This window comes from Equus przewalskii, chromosome 24 (genome assembly GCF_037783145.1).
Source record: "Equus przewalskii isolate Varuska chromosome 24, EquPr2, whole genome shotgun sequence".
In the NCBI taxonomy this organism is placed as follows: domain Eukaryota; kingdom Metazoa; phylum Chordata; class Mammalia; order Perissodactyla; family Equidae; genus Equus; species Equus przewalskii.
Window position 1 is genome coordinate 16999028 of NC_091854.1, and position 15733 is coordinate 17014760.

The window sequence follows — 15733 nt, forward strand, 5'->3', positions numbered from 1 at the left end:
ACCAAATTCTGTCTAATCGAATCTCTTGCCACTTGTTCTTTTTGCAATTGATGATGGAAATGTGGACCTTATATCCATCCGTACTACAGCTCATCCTTGGTACCGGCCCATTGTTCTAATTATTTGTGGCAATTTTGAATCCCGATTTTGCTATTCGGTGTCTTCGTTACTGTATTTTATCTTGTGTCATTCTTCAAATGACATCTAAGTGGCTGCGGTGGTCAGGCACTACATCAGGCAGTGATGACACCAAAAGCAAGAAGATACGATCACTTCGCTGAAAAAGCTCACAGCATAGCAAGGAGACTGCCAGTATCATTAGGATGTTTTCTTTCAAATTACTGGCACAAAAAAAGTGCTAGTGCACCTCTCAGAGATCTCTCTTCAGACCGACAACAGACCATCAGCCTTAGCTAATAAAGTGTAACACCTATCATTTTTATTGAGCACTTATTTAAAGAAAGGTAAAAAGCACTTCGTGGACACTGTGTCATTTAATAAGCACAACATATTTATGACATAGTTTTAATCCCTCGTTAGAGTTGAGGGGATTAAGGCTCAGAAAGTTTATGCAATTTGCACAAATTTACACAGCTTATAAGCTCCAAGGCTTCAATTTGAACCCACAAGGCCCTGTGCCTCCAAAGTTTATTCTTAATCATTCTTAAAGAGATAATTCTGGGCCGGCCTGGTGGCGAAGTTGTTAAGTTTGCACATTTCACTTCGGTGGCCCAAGGTTCGCCAGTCTGGATCCTGGGTGTGGACATGGCACAGCTTGGCAAGCCATGCTGTGGTAGGCGTCCCACATATAAAGTAGAGGAAGATGGGCACAGACGTTAGCTCAGGGCCAGTCTTCGTCAGCAAAAAGAGGAGGATTGGCAGCAGATGTTAGCTCAGGGCTAATCTTCCTCAAAAAAAAGAAAAAAGATAATTCTGCCATTTTTGGAAACTTCCTAACAATACTATAAACTAGCTCGAATTTATCTTCTAGGAATGTATGAGTATTTTGATTAAAAAACTTGCCAAAATTCAGTTATACTCTATTTTGAAGAGTAAAAAGTAGATTAGTTTCCTTGGGGCTGCCTTGTTCTTAGTGAACCCATACTGATCCTTAATAGTCACTGCCGTCCTCTCAAAATGCTCACTTTTACTTTAATAATCCTGTCTAAATTTTGCTAAGGACTGATGTCAAACTCATTGGTTTGCAGTTCTCAGAATCTCTCTTTCCTTTCTAAAATCAGGTCAGCATTGACTCATCTCCAGTTTTCTTAACTCTGTCCCATTCTCTATGATACCTCACAAATAATTGGCAGAGATTCCATGATCACGTCTGAAGTTCTTTCTTTTCTGAAGGCTCTAGAACATATTTATGTAGCTCTCGCCTTCTTGGGCTTCACTTCCCATAAAGGGAAGTAAAGTGAAGATTGAATTGTTCTGCACAAAGTCTTAATTATACAACACACTTCAAAAATATTTCTTGAAAAATATCTACACAGTGGAGAGGGAAAAAAGCCTCGCAATCCTGTTTTATAAAAAAGAAAAAAGCCCTCTATTTTTCGCCTTCTCCGGAGGAGTAACACTTATATCACACATGAATGGTTCTTTTGTTAAGGAAAATGACTAGACAAATCTGGATGAGACGCTCAGGCTGAGAAAGTCAAGGTTCTTCAGAACATAGCCTGATGGGTGGCACTAGATAAAGAGAGGGCTAAAATTTTCTGTAATAAATTATGAACAGTTTGTCAGTCTGGGAAACAAGACTTGGACATGGGAAGAAGAAAAGAGATGTGGAAAGTGTAGTGGTTTATGGTGTTGCCCAAGAACATGGCAGAAGGCCCAGACCACAACAGAGCCATACAGCGAGGGAGAAATTCTGAAGCTGCTCACACTGAAATCTCAAAGCATAGCTGCCTCAGGGCTGTGCTGGCCCAAGAGGTGACACAGAAACGATAATATAAGACAGGGTCCTTTTCTTCAAGATAAACATATGGGAGATGATCCCAATCTTGTAAAATGAAAAATATCTTTAGAAAAGGAAGCAGCTTCTATTTGGTGACTTTTTTTTTTTTCTTTTTCTCCCCAAAGCCCCCTGGTACAAGTTGAGTATTTTTAGTTGTGGGTCCTTCTAGTTGTGGCATGTGGGATGCTGCCTCAGCGTGGCCTGATGAGCGGTGTCATGTCGGTGCCCAGGATCCGAACCGGTGAAACCCTGGGCCGCCGCAGCGGAGCGCACAAACTTAACCACTCAGCCACCAGGCCGGCCCCTATTTGGTGACTTTTATTATTCCAGTTCGAGTGGGTATTAGAAAATAATAAAGGCTTTATCTTCCTATAATATTCTATTGATATGACTTTTCCCTAATTGTACTTTTATTATACTATATTTTAAAGAGCTTTATTAATTCTTTTATAGAATAGCATATATTTTTACTACATAGAAAGGCCTAAGATTATTTCTGGTAGGTAAGCATAGAATGAAAGAAAGGTATGTTATCAAGAGAATGTAGAGTCACCCAAATGTGAAAGATTTTTTTAAATCTTATTTTAGTTTATCTAGAAAAGACTAAAGAATCAGTTTCATATGAATTTCATAGGAATATACCAAAGAATTAGCAGGAAATAAATGCTTTTTGAGACTATTTTTTTGAGAAGAGCATTCTATATATACATATTGATGATATTATTTTCAATATTCCTATAATATTCTTAATATTCTTAACATGTTTATTAATAAAAATGATGGAGAGTATAAAATAATTTATATATTATATTATTAAAAGAGATGTATGTATGTATTTATGTGTGTATGTAACAGAAAATTTGAAGTTCACAATTTTACTCTATGTTTGAAAGTAAAAATTTGTTTCTGAGAATAGTTCTCTTTGGTAATATGCGGTATTGGAAGCATCAACACAATAGTATTATGCTAATGCATTATGGCTGGAAGATGAATCTCACTGAAAAATTTAAGAAACTGAATACCGAACAGTTAGTTGCAGAAAGGCAATTATGGGCCCCGGTCTGCTTTCATTATCTGAGTGAGAATAAAATGCAAAACTGAAACATAAATGATGCAAGGCATATTAGGTAGGAGATTTCTTTTTTGTTTTAATCATCTAAGTTTTCATTAATAAGTGCTTTGAAATATATGTTCCTTTCTTTGATGCTGGCTATTTCAAAGAAAAATATTATAGGGGCTTATACTAATTATATTATAACAATTCTAAGGGCTAACTTTTTTACTACTGTGTGCCAGGTATTGTACTAAACATTCCACATACGTTGTCTTATTGATTACTATCACAATTCTGTGAAGTAGATAATGTTATCATCTCCTTAAACCTGAGGACAAAACTGAGGCACAGAGATGTTAAGCAACTTGTCCAAGGTCACCCCATTAGCAAATAATTGAGCCAGGATTGAAACTCAGGTAGAATCTGGAAATTATATCACTATTTATTTATTTTGCATTTACTGCATGCTTTCTTTATGTGCCCACTATGTTCTTAAGTGTTTTTCACATGATCTATAACCTCATGAAGGAGAAATCTGTCTTCCTAATTTATTTTGTAATGCTAAGCAGTACTTAACATCCTATCCAAAATGAGTGCAAAATATATCTGCGTCTGTTAGGACTCAGCTCAAGGGTCAACTTATTTATGGAACTTTTCTTGATTTCATTGGGCAGAACTGACCACTGTCCCCTTTATATTCCTTGTGCCCTGTACAGATGCCTATATACACTCATAATATCCATTGCACTTATTTATTTACATATCTACTTATCTCCAAGGCCTGGCTTGGTGTCAGGTCCCAGTAGGTGTTAAAGAACTCTTGTGGAATGAATCAATAACTAGGCCAGTCCTTAGCTTTTCTACATCGTTTGTTGATACAAAATTTTCCCTGCCAGGCACCAATTTGTCTCCTGCTGGGGAAAAGCAGAGTACTGCCTTCTCTAGACTTTGAATTAATGTTTTCTTTGTTTACTAAAGTGGTAAAGAAACATGAGTTTCTCTCCTCAATAAAGGAGCATTTTTGATAAATAAATAAGTCAAAAATACTGAATCAGCAAGCTTCATGTTGGACCTCCTCAAAGAGAAGTTGCCCAAAGTTTGCCCACGTTGCCTGTGATAGATGTGGCTCAACACCATTCTCCCCAAAATCTTCATTAAGTAGTCTGACCCGTAGTTCAAATAGAGAAAGAAACTGTAATGTTTTCATCCCAACATTGACCTGGGGAGAAGAGTAAGTCAAGCACAGGCTAAAGAGCTGCCTTCTGTTTCCTTTCAATCATCTGACACGTATTGAATAAATGAGAGGCTGAATAAATGACGGCATGGGGAGAAGCGGGAAGCTGCAAGTGGGCTCTGAGATGGCTGCAGAGAGCGAGGGACCTGAGAGTGGAGCGCTAGGATTAAGGTTTAGTCAAGAGAGTGGGGAGTGGCAAGCAGACAGTATGAAAAGCCTAAGGAATAGCATCAACCATACGGGGATGTGGGGGCACATGACCCCTTGGGCAACTGTGAGAAGTTCAGTGGAGCAAAGTGTTCTTGGAGGAGACTAAAGAAGGATGTGCTAGTCACCCAGTCCAGTGCGAACATTTCATGATAAAAGAATGCAGCAGTAGCAATGCACTCTAGGTCTGCCTCTGTCATGATCTCAATGTGTGGCCTTATGAAAATCCTTTGACACCAGGGGTGCAAAAATCAAATGCCGAAAAAGGCCAGGCAAGTAAAGATTAATGAGCCAGGAGACTGGGCATAAGGAAACAGGAAGTAGTGGAAGTGTGCTGTGCTGGGGGATACCGGCCCAGCGTTATCCAGTGGTCCCAGAACTTTCAACTTTTCTCAGTGTCAGGTATCCAGTTTTTCATGTGGTCTCCAATTTTTAAAGTATTGATAACTAATTTAATTTTTATTAAATATTATTTAGGCAAAAAAAAAAATGCCTCTTACCACTCTACAACCCTGATTTTAACTTTCTATTCTATAAAATGACTTGATAATTCTTGCACTATCTTCCTCCGGAGAATAGTGGAAAGATCAAATCATCCCGTAGATAAAATACTTAGAAAATTACAACGCGCTATAGAAATTGAAATATCACTTACATTATTAGTAATGCCAATTCTCACTTTTTCAACAAGCTGATTTGTATCTCACTTACTCTCCTCCTCTTTGTTTCTATCTCACAGTAATTCAAAAAAAAGTCTGGCATCCCACAGCCTGACATCAAAGGAATCATCCAGCACTGCTCACTGCTGGGTGAAGATTGGTTGGCACCTCTGTTATCCCACCTGGTTCAAGTTATTCGAGTATTAGCTCTTTTTTGGGCAGCAGATTGGATATAAACACTTTTAGAATACTTTATCTAATTTGATTATAATATATATATGGAAGCCATTTTGCCTTAGCCTCCATAACTATGGATAATCAAAAGTCTAAAAAAGAAAAGTCACTGTAGACATTACCCAAACATATTGGTATGAGCTATGAAAATACTCTCTATTTTTAAATTATTTCTTTTCTACAAAATAGAGATTCTCATGTACTTACAGAGTTTCTGGCCAAAGTTTTGTTTATCCTCACCCAATTCGTAGGCTAAAAAAAAAACAAGCAGAGCTGATGCCAATAAATATTAAAGACGGATCCTAGAACTAAAGATAACAATTAGATATTGTCAGAGCTCCCCAGTTCAGTTGCAGAACCTCTTTCTTTCTGTTTAAGTCTTTGAACAGGATTTATCTCACTTGTCTGAGATGATTTTAGTGTGGTCCTGCCAAACTGTGACCCCTCAAATTTTCTGTGTGTGTCCTTGTGCTGGCTGAGAGGTCTGTATATTTTTCCTAGAATGTATTCGAATTCCTTGTGGAATGCGTGCTCTTTTAAGAAACCAAAAATTTCATAAGCATCCCATAAATTTTGCCCTGCTGCTGACTGGAACTTCTTCAGAAGCAGAACCAGAACAACCGGGTCTTCTTTAAGTGCTTCTGGAAAGACTTTATTTCAGCAGCTGTGGTTGAAGCTTCCACTGCAGGCAGCCCAATAAAGTTTAGATTAAAAACGGGAAATAAACCTCTTGAGGTAGAATTCTGAATGTACCTACCAGCAAGAGTGAAATGAATCACATGTTTCCTGTAGGTGACATTTTACTCCATGACTTAAGGAATCTCAGCAGGAAAAGTATAGGTTTGCCTAGAGAGGAGTATAGGAAGAATTTACAGAGAAACGAAAAACCTAGAAATGAGGAAGGCAGGTTGTGATTTTTAACTCAGAATATTCAAAAACTGAGCCCTCTGTACAGATAGCCAAAACAACCTTTTATACTTTCTGCAAATAGAGCTGCAACATCATCATCCTCTCCAAGATAGTCCTGGATTTCATGATGAATAGAAGTTGGCTACCGAATTTTACATTCTGAATGAGGCTAAAAGCAATTAGAATATTGGGAAGATCTGTCCTTAGCGTCTGCCGTTCGTAGTCTGAGTCACAGTGAGAGAGAATTGGCAGTACTCTGTTCCTGCTCCACATCAACTTATTTTCCTTTTTCTTTGTTCTCCTATTCTTGTGAATAAGTTGGAGTCAAAGAAAAATTGGGGACTGAATTAGAAGAACCTTAAACATTGGGGATGAAAGAAACAGGAACAGACTCTGAGTTTCAAGTATCTACAAGAGAGAGATCTCATCCAAAGATTGGGTCTTAACAGGAAAACGAAAGGGCATTGTGTTTGTGAAAAGTCCAGTAGGACTATTCTCGAGAGAGTTGCAAAATCACAGCCTCGTGGAGCTTTAGGGAATCTGTGAGATCAAATCAGTCAAAACTGCTCACTTAGCCTACGTCTCAGACAGACTGGTTCCTTCCTGCCTTTTGATGACCTTTCATCCCATTCCAGTCATGGGATCCACTTCTAAAGTTCCATCCGTCCATTCTGTCACCCATGGCTCCCTCTCCAGTCACATCTGCAGGCAAGTGGAATGGGAATGGGAACAAGCCGGTTTGGGAGTAGCATAGGATTCTTGTCATATTGTCAAAGGGTCACAGACATTTGTTTCTGACCTTTGCATTTACATCTCAAAATGAGGAGGTGCAATCTGTTTTGAAAATCTGAGGTCTCACATAACGTTGTCCTCTTTTACAAACATTGATTGGTCGAGTTTCTTTTCCTGGTTGACTGTCTCTGCCACAGGTCTGGGAACTTCTTAAAGAGAGAGACTATGTCATATATTTCTGAAATCCAAAAGTACCTTAAATATAATAAGTGCTTAACAAATCAATGTTGAATAGAAGAACAAATCTTGAAAATTTAATATCCTCTTAGATGCTCATTTAGCAGTTACAGGTTAGAAATAAGGAAAGACTTATGACGTCTCAGGGAAAGTAACTAGGCAGACTTAGAGTGTAAACTTAGTTCTCAGTCAGATGAAGACTCACTCTATGCGGCAGGCTGACAAATACTACATTTGAGTTCTAATCATTAGCCAAGTACACTGCTGTATTTCCTTTACATTAAAGGCAGTATTTGAAAACACTCTGTGTAAGGCAATAGTTCTTAAGATTTGGGGGGTTATAAACCCTTTTGGGAATCCAAGAAAAGCTGTGCACCTTCTCCTGAGAAAAAATGCACATTCACATCTATTCCAAAACACGAGAAACTTTGTTCACAAGCACCCTGAAGCACATTCATTGACAAACCTGTATCCCAGGTTAAGAACTTTCATAAAGGCAAAGACATTGAATGGTGACCTTCAAGGTCCAGAAGAGAGCTTTCAAGAAGAGGTTTATTTTGAGGTTCAGAACAATAGACTTCTATGCAGCAGAATCACAAATTCCATCCATTCCAAGAGACCGAATTGAAAGAAACAAATATGCACACGGAGTTGCCCCCTCTCTGTGGAGGTAATGGAATTTTCATGCACACCCCACAGGGCAGCAGAACTCAAAGGCGCTTGTTTAAACCGGACGACACACAGCAATACTAGGGCCATCGCGCTGGCCTTACATCCAAAGAGACACACAGTAGGTTCACTGTGGTGGAACACATTAAACAGAGCAAAGGTATGGGGTTTGTGCCCTGGAAGCTTAATGTAAAGCTCCAGATATTTCCTGAACAAATTAAAAGGGAGATTACTCTCATTAATCACTCTCTGATTCTTTACAATGTTTTTTCCTAGGACATAAAATTGAAGCTGATTACCAGTCATTCCCTGAGATTCAGAGGCCAGGGAAGTGCTTGCAGGAGAAAACATTTTGCATCTCACTTGTCCTTTCTGACCCCTCGGCTCCCCTCTTCCCAGTAACTGCTTCCTTCCCCTAATAGTTTCCTCCTTGCAATGGCAGGAAAAAAAAATATTGAACTTTCTAACTGAGCCAACTTCAAATTGCCAAACTAGAGTCTGGAAGGTTGCTTTGTAAAATGCTTTTGTAGCCAAACAGATGTATTTCTAAATTTTACTTCATTCATTGGCTTCCCCTCCACTATATTTAGGATGCATTGCTCATTTTCTTATCATTTTCCATCTCATTGCTTTTGTTTCACATTTGAGTAACTGGGGGTCAAATGGACTGCAGACTATTCTGTTAAAGACATGTTAAAATCAGACAGAAACTGTATGATTAACGATATGAATCATCTGTTTTTAAAAACCAGGAAAGTAAACAAGTGCTCGGCAGGGCCCCACCTGCTCTGCTGCTGTTGTGGTGCTGTGCATATGAGGAGGAGAACAATTCCCCCTTCTCAAGGCTGAACTAAAATTAGGCTCCACCTGCAAGATGTTAATGAAAACTTACACAGCTGCATTCCAGAAACAAGTTACCCAGATTGCTTTTGGAAAGCTCTGTGTAAAAGCAAACTTGTTAGCTCTTTGCCTAATTCCCAAAATGTAGTATTAATTTTAATGGCAATTATTAGCACAATAACCAACTGATAAGTAATCTCAAAATAGATCCAATATTATCAAATAGAAAATATGCTGTAATTTTATCCACACATCCTGCTGGGTTTAACCCCTCACTCACAAATGCACACTTCCTGGCTCTTTTTTTGGCACTTGTGTTCCAACAGAAGACACGAGAACAAGTGAAATCACTGGCATGGTCCCCTGACAGTGCCGATTTGCACGGGGGCTCCGCTTATCCACATGCTCCTTAAGGGAAGAAGAATTCGAAGCACATGCTTCCTCTGCTTGGATTCCTTTGGCAGATGATCAAGCTTTCTCTGGAAGAGAAGCCTCAAATCGAAACCAAATCACAGCAGCCTCGCAATCTACCCTCTTCTTGCAGATTTCAGATACAGTGGCAGTTCGTACACTGCCATCAGGGAAGGAGAACTCCCCTGTTCTGCTTCCAGGTCAGGTCTTCACAGCTCCATTCCACAGGCCGAAGGGCTCCATTTTGATCCCCATTACTTTTCCAGATCACACTATAGTGCTGATCCTCGGAGGGAAAGATATGTTACAGTTTAATTATTTACTAAATGATGTGTGTCGAAAAAATTAAAGAAGCTGCCATTTGGGCATGGAGGATCTCTGCCTTTTAAAAATCTCTACCTTGAAAAAAAATGCCTCGGGGCCGGCCCTGTGGCCGAGTGGTTAAGTTCCTGCGCTCCGCTTCTGCACCCCAGGATTTCTCCGGTTCGAATCCTGGGCAAGGACATGGCACCGCTCATCAGGCCACACTGAGGCGGCATCCCACACGCCACAACTAGAAGGATCCACGACTGAAATATGCAACTATGTATGGGGGGGATGTGGGGAGGGAAAAAAAGTGGAAAAAAAATGCCTCTTCATTTCCTTTACTTGCAGTTTAGTCTTATCAAAGGAGCAGGCAATGCCTCCAGTTGTTCTGATTTGATCTATGTTCCTGATGTTGCATGTGCTGTATAGATTCTTAATATTTTCACAATTACACCTTCTTAAAGGCTCTTTGGAAGAGTTTTAAAAAAATTGTTTCGGAGTCAAATAGGCTCAATTAGATCTTGAGCAGCAAATTCAGTTTCTGTTAGAGATTAAATAATGAAGAAAATAGCAATGCTAACAAGTAGGAGACTGCCTTGCATTACCCTATCTGATTTCATTAGCCTAATTCACGCTTATTAATTATTGGTCTGATGAGATCATCAATGTAAGTATGCCAGCCTCATGATGGTTGCATTTGGGGAATATTCAGCCTTTTTCAAGACTTCTACGTGGCCCTCTGGTGATATTCCTATTTCATTTCCATTTCAGACAGCTGCCCTACTCAATAAATGTATCTGAACCGCCTATGAAAGCAACACTATCGGAATAAACAATTTATTTACAACACAGCCCTGCTTGCAACTGTCAACAAAGAAATCTAAAAGGAGATTTAAGTTTTCATTCCTAGATAGTGAACTGCTGTGTGTGTTTCCACAATGCCGGTCATTCCAGACTCTGCTGCCCCCTGAGATTGAGCAATTCTCGTGCACTTTGTAACAAAGGGATGCGGATCTGGCAGTGTGGGAGTGGACTGGGCCACTTAGATAAGTTTCATTCACTGTAGGAGCCCAGGGGAACAGTGAGTGCATCAAGGCAGCTGCGCTGCCTGGGTTCATGGTGTAACTTCACACTATTTTCCCTTTAAATCGCTACTAATCCCTTGGGTTTACATGTTTTTGGGGGCTGCATCAGAGAAACGCAGTGTGAAATTGCCTGTAAGCCACCCTATAAATAAGACTTACAATACAGACCAGTTCTGTTGATGAAAAGACTGAGGGAAATGCCCTTGAGGGCCCCAAGAACCATTTTAGAAGGCTCCCACTGTGATTTTTTTTGGTCTCTATCTAATGACCGTTAAAAAAAATTACTAACTAGGTTAAAATCTCACCGGCTCCAAATTCAGTTGGAAGCAGCGCCTTAGCATTAACATAAATCCTGTCTACATATTTACTAACCCATATTGCTTGTTTAAACCTGATCTCTTTTTAGAAAACATCTTACTCCTTTTGACGGAAGAAGGAAAAAGCAAAAAAAGCAGGAAACCTGGGACATTAGAGATTGGATAACTAGCTGGAGATTCCAGGGGTTCTGGATTTGCTTCCTAAACTATGTGCGAGGCACCAGTGTGGGCCACTTACATGCTTCCTCTTTTGAGTTCAATTCTTTGAAGTATTGTTGTTCCATTTTAAAGCTGAGGAAACTGAGGCTAGTAAATGGCAAAGCCATTCATTTAGCATGGGAGTGTCTTCCTCTCAAATAATCATGAGTTTTCTCTTGCTGTCAACCAGAGAGGCTACAGGAAGTGCCCCTACAAGCAAAGAGGACATGGAGAGACAATAGAACAACTCTCTTGCCTCTTTATTCCCTTGGGTTCTTCATTATCACCAGTGGATCTCTCATGTTCACTCTGGTGCTTCCGGAAATTGGCTTGACCTCCGACCTATCCCTTTTATGGAAACACTATCTCCTCTTACACCTCTCATTTCCTAACACCTGGCCTGTCCACCCCACCCTGCCCTCCTTCAGTTTTCCTACTGTCTAAATCCTCCTACAAACAGCCATTTGGAAACAATTTCGAGGTCCACCTACCTTCCTGTGCATGTGTCTTTTGTAATTTAGAGGTTAGGGACTGTGTGTTTTCTACCTGCCATGTTTATGCCTCATACTCTGTGGGTACCCAATAAATGCTGAATAATAACAGCTTTATGACAGTGCAGAACCAGAAACACAGGTTCTTGTATTTGGTATTTCATCACCAACAGGGAACATTTATCCACTGTCAGCACTATGCTAGGCACTAAATAAGTTAGTGGCAGAAGCCAGGCTCCTCCATTTATACACCAGGATATTTTACTTTTCTCTTTTATTTTCTCGAGAATAACAACAACGAAAAATGGGATGGCTGCTGAATCTTCTCATTAAATCCACAGCATCCTGAAGCTACAGGCTGGTACTTTTTTATAGAGGGGGAACCAAGGTACAGAGCGCGCTGAATGAGGACTGTGATGAAACCATATACAGAAGTTAGTTTGCTGTTGCACACATCTCTTTCCTTTGTGCTTGCATGCAAAGGGGAAAGAATGGACTCTCTAAAATTGGTATTTGCTAAGAATAACAAAAATACCTCTGTATTCACGCTGTGTCTAAACAAGCAGAGTAAATTGAGACATTTAAACTTGATAATTGAGGCCAAAGATACATTTGCTTGTAATATCAATATAATTGACTCACAAGGGCTGTCGTTTTTAAAAAAATTTTTTGGTACACTTCCCTAAATGGTGATCTTGACTTCATTTCTTTTGCTCCCTGTGTAGACAGAGGCTACAAATATACAACAAAAATAAAGGCCACTTGCAAATTTGGGGCATATTAATTCATGAACAGACCCATTGTAACTTCATTGATTTTTTCGTTGTTCTCAATCATTAATTCAGCAAATATTTATCAAATACTACCTAACACATGCTTGGCTCTATGCTATATAGTGGAGCTCGCAGTCCAGTGTAGAGACAGACATGTAAACATGTAATTAATAAAATATGGTGTGGTATAATGGAAATATGTCCTACAAGAATGATAAATTCTTCCTATTGCTCTGAGAAGGCGACATGTAGGAGGTGACGTTTCAGCCATGTCTTAAAGATGAATAGTTGTATACTGTCAGAAAGTGGGAAATACATCATAGGCAAAATGAACAGCAAGTGCAAAGGGAAGGGGCCAGTCTGGTGGTGTAGTAGTTAAGTTTGCACACTCCTCTTCAGCAGCCTGGGGCTCACAGGTTCGGATCCTGGGCATGGACCCAGCACCGCTCGTCAGGCCACACTGTCCCAGCAGCATCTCACATATAATGGGGGAAGATTGGCACAGATGTTAGCTCAGGGCCAATCTTCCTCACAAGAAACAAAAAAAGAAGTCCAGGGAAGAGGATAGTATAGTGCATCCATTACATAGGGTGTACAATGAGATATAATAGAAGATGATGTTGAACTACTTAAGGATGAAGGCCCTTTTGTATCAGTCTAGGGAGATTAAATTCTGTTTTATGGGCATCAGGAAGTCATGGAGAATTTTAAGCAGAAGGATAATATTCATTCTCTAGAAAGAGAATTCAATATAAAGAATGGGTTGGCAGTAGTTGCGTCTGTAGGTAGCAGTGAATTACATGGCCATGATTTTAGTCAGGGCCTAAGGTAATAAGGGGCTTTACTTGGAAAGTGCAAGGGGAGATGAAAAAAAGATATAATCGAGAGATATTTAGGAGGTAGAAATGATAGGACTTGATAATTAATAGGACATGTGAGAGAAGGAAGTCAACTTGAGGAGCTGTCTCATGGTAGTGCTCTTATGGGGAAATGATACATTTTGCTGCACTGCAAATATTTCAGGAACTCTACTGAGTTATTTTCTTATATTAACTTATTCCAATCTCATAATAACAATGTGACACAAGCAATAGGTAGTTTTAGCCTTCTTTTATACGGAGCTCAGGAAGGGTGAGACAGTTGCCCAGAATCACAACCAGAACACAACGGAGCCAGGATTGGAACCTGAGTATTCTAAAAGACCCATGTATTCTCCACACATTTCCATAACCTTCGGCGGGTAGAATTAATGAAATTCCCTGTTAAAACCCTGATATGGATTTTGAATCAAAACAAGTCATAAATTTGATCGAGTGTTAATGACAATTTTAAAACTTTCATTTTGAGTGAAATAATTTTTTTTAATTGAGACTGTTTATCAGTTCTAGTTAAATCCTGGACCAATTTCTTTGCTGCTAAACAACAACAATGACAACAAAACAGAAAATAGGCTTAAACTTCTGTTAAGTGTTTTGTAACAAAAAAGATTGACGTCTCTTTGCTAAGGAAAAATTTTTGCCATGCTAGAGATGCAACCTAATATATGGGTAGAATAATATCGATTTTCAAATAGCTAATCAATTGATTTCAACTCATTAGCAATTTGACTTTCAATTTTTCAATATTACTGATTCAAAATACTCAGCAAAATACGTTATCAAAGAAAAATAGTTCTAAAGTTGGCTGAGTAAAGGTTTCTTTCTTCCTAAAAAGCACAGTGGGCTTTTATTACATAACGGGTTATCAGCTGGAAATAAAAGTTGTGCTTTTTCATGTTGAGGCCACTTAATTTTCCTCGATCATTTCTACCCCTCAGTTAGGTTATCTCATGTTAGTGTGGTGCATGCTGTATTTCCAGTACCTTCTTTTGCTTCTGTGGTGATTTGGGAAGGTATTCATTCGCATGAGCTACCTGCTCCTGGCCTGAAGCCTATGAAAGAGAATAGGATGAAAAACAAATGACATGGCCTCCAGCACTTTCTTCTTTTTTGTTTTATTTTATTTTTTTATTTTTCATATGAAACATTTTCCTGCAAGGATCTTCTATATACTGTTGGAAGATGCTTTTGATATGTAGATCAAGCAAAATGGTAAATACATAGCCCTCTCTTTTGAAACGTTCCCTTATTCTGCAATGTGCTTGTCAGTGTCACTTTCTTTGATTTCCATGAGGCCTGCCCTTGGGTTGGTATTGTAAGTTGGTATCTTTCCATTGTCCCTTACCACAAAAATTCCTTTTAAGATACTACGTTCAGAATTTAATCCATCAAGCTTTAGCTCCTCTCTCTCCTCCTTCCTTCTGGAAGATTTAGTGGCTAAGTCTTTGCTTTGATTTTTTTCTCTGACTTTGAGGGTTCTCACTTTCTTTCCTAATTGCTACAATCTGGTGTTCCCTTTTGCCTGGGAGTAAACAAAAACAGAAACAATCAGGGAGGAGACCAACACCACACCCGCCGAGCTCATGCGCCTGACTAGCTGATGGATGGGAAGGGCTGGCTCTCAGGAATGAGATCTTCCCACCACATCACACAAGCTCAGTTTCAGGATGGGCTCTCCGCCAGGCACAGCGGGAAGTGCTTTACATGCATCCGGGTCCTCCAACCAACCCCCGAGGTAGGCCCTGTTACAGTGTCCATTGTTTCAGACTGGGGAATCAAATCTAAAAGAAACAAAGTATCTTTCTCAAGGTCATTCAACTAGTAAGTGACAGAATTGATCGCTAAACCCAAGTTTTCCTGACTTCAGTGCCTGAATTTAAATGACTAATTTATATTTTTCATCTGAAAGCCTCTTAATGCCACTGTAAAACAAGTCCCTGGATTGGAGGGGTAGATTATCATTATATTATTTCTTGAGTTCTATTACTCCAGAGAGTATATTTCCTCTAATGCCTGTGGACTTGTTAACAATCTTCTAAAAATAGAGAAAATGGAAAAGTTGCCAAGGTCACCTATTAAAAGGAAAGCAGAAAAGAAAATATGTAAAGCTATGTATTTTATTGCAAAAAATTAAAAGTTAAAACTTGAGCTGGAGGATAAGCATTGTTTAACGTCGCCTCTGATTTTCTGTTGACCTATCTTATTTAGTTTCCTGCAACAGTGGAAGTATACAGTAATAATTATTAGGTGTGTTCTTTATTTTGTGTTAGTTTGGCTAATACACTATTTTGCAAAATACAAATACTATTTTGAATACAAATGGAGGTATCTTGAGATACCAACAATACAAATCCTGTGAACTATACATTAAGTATATCTAATTTTATTTATTTTCAAGGCAAGAGAGGTAAAATGCTACAGGAAATTTAAAAAATAAGCAAAACACCATTAAAATTTTTAAAATTTATGTATTAAAGAGAGACTCATTAGATGGAAAATATATTTTAAAATGTGATTTTATGTATCCAAATTGTATTCA

The 15733-nt window shown here is 39.0% G+C and overlaps 1 protein-coding gene across 11 annotated transcripts in view; it reads right to left on the minus strand.

The window, feature by feature from the left end:
- The window catches only part of ADGRL2 (adhesion G protein-coupled receptor L2), a 594788-nt gene that overhangs the window by 270643 nt on the left and 308412 nt on the right, over positions 1-15733 (minus strand). Inside the window, exon 1 of one of the 11 annotated variants that reach the window (XM_070592484.1) lies at positions 5556-5600. The exons of the other annotated variants lie outside the window; for them this stretch is intronic. The gene's annotated coding sequence lies outside the window, so the exon portion shown is untranslated. Of the gene's footprint in view, positions 1-5555; positions 5601-15733 lie in introns of those variants that run through there. 11 annotated transcript variants of the gene reach the window in all.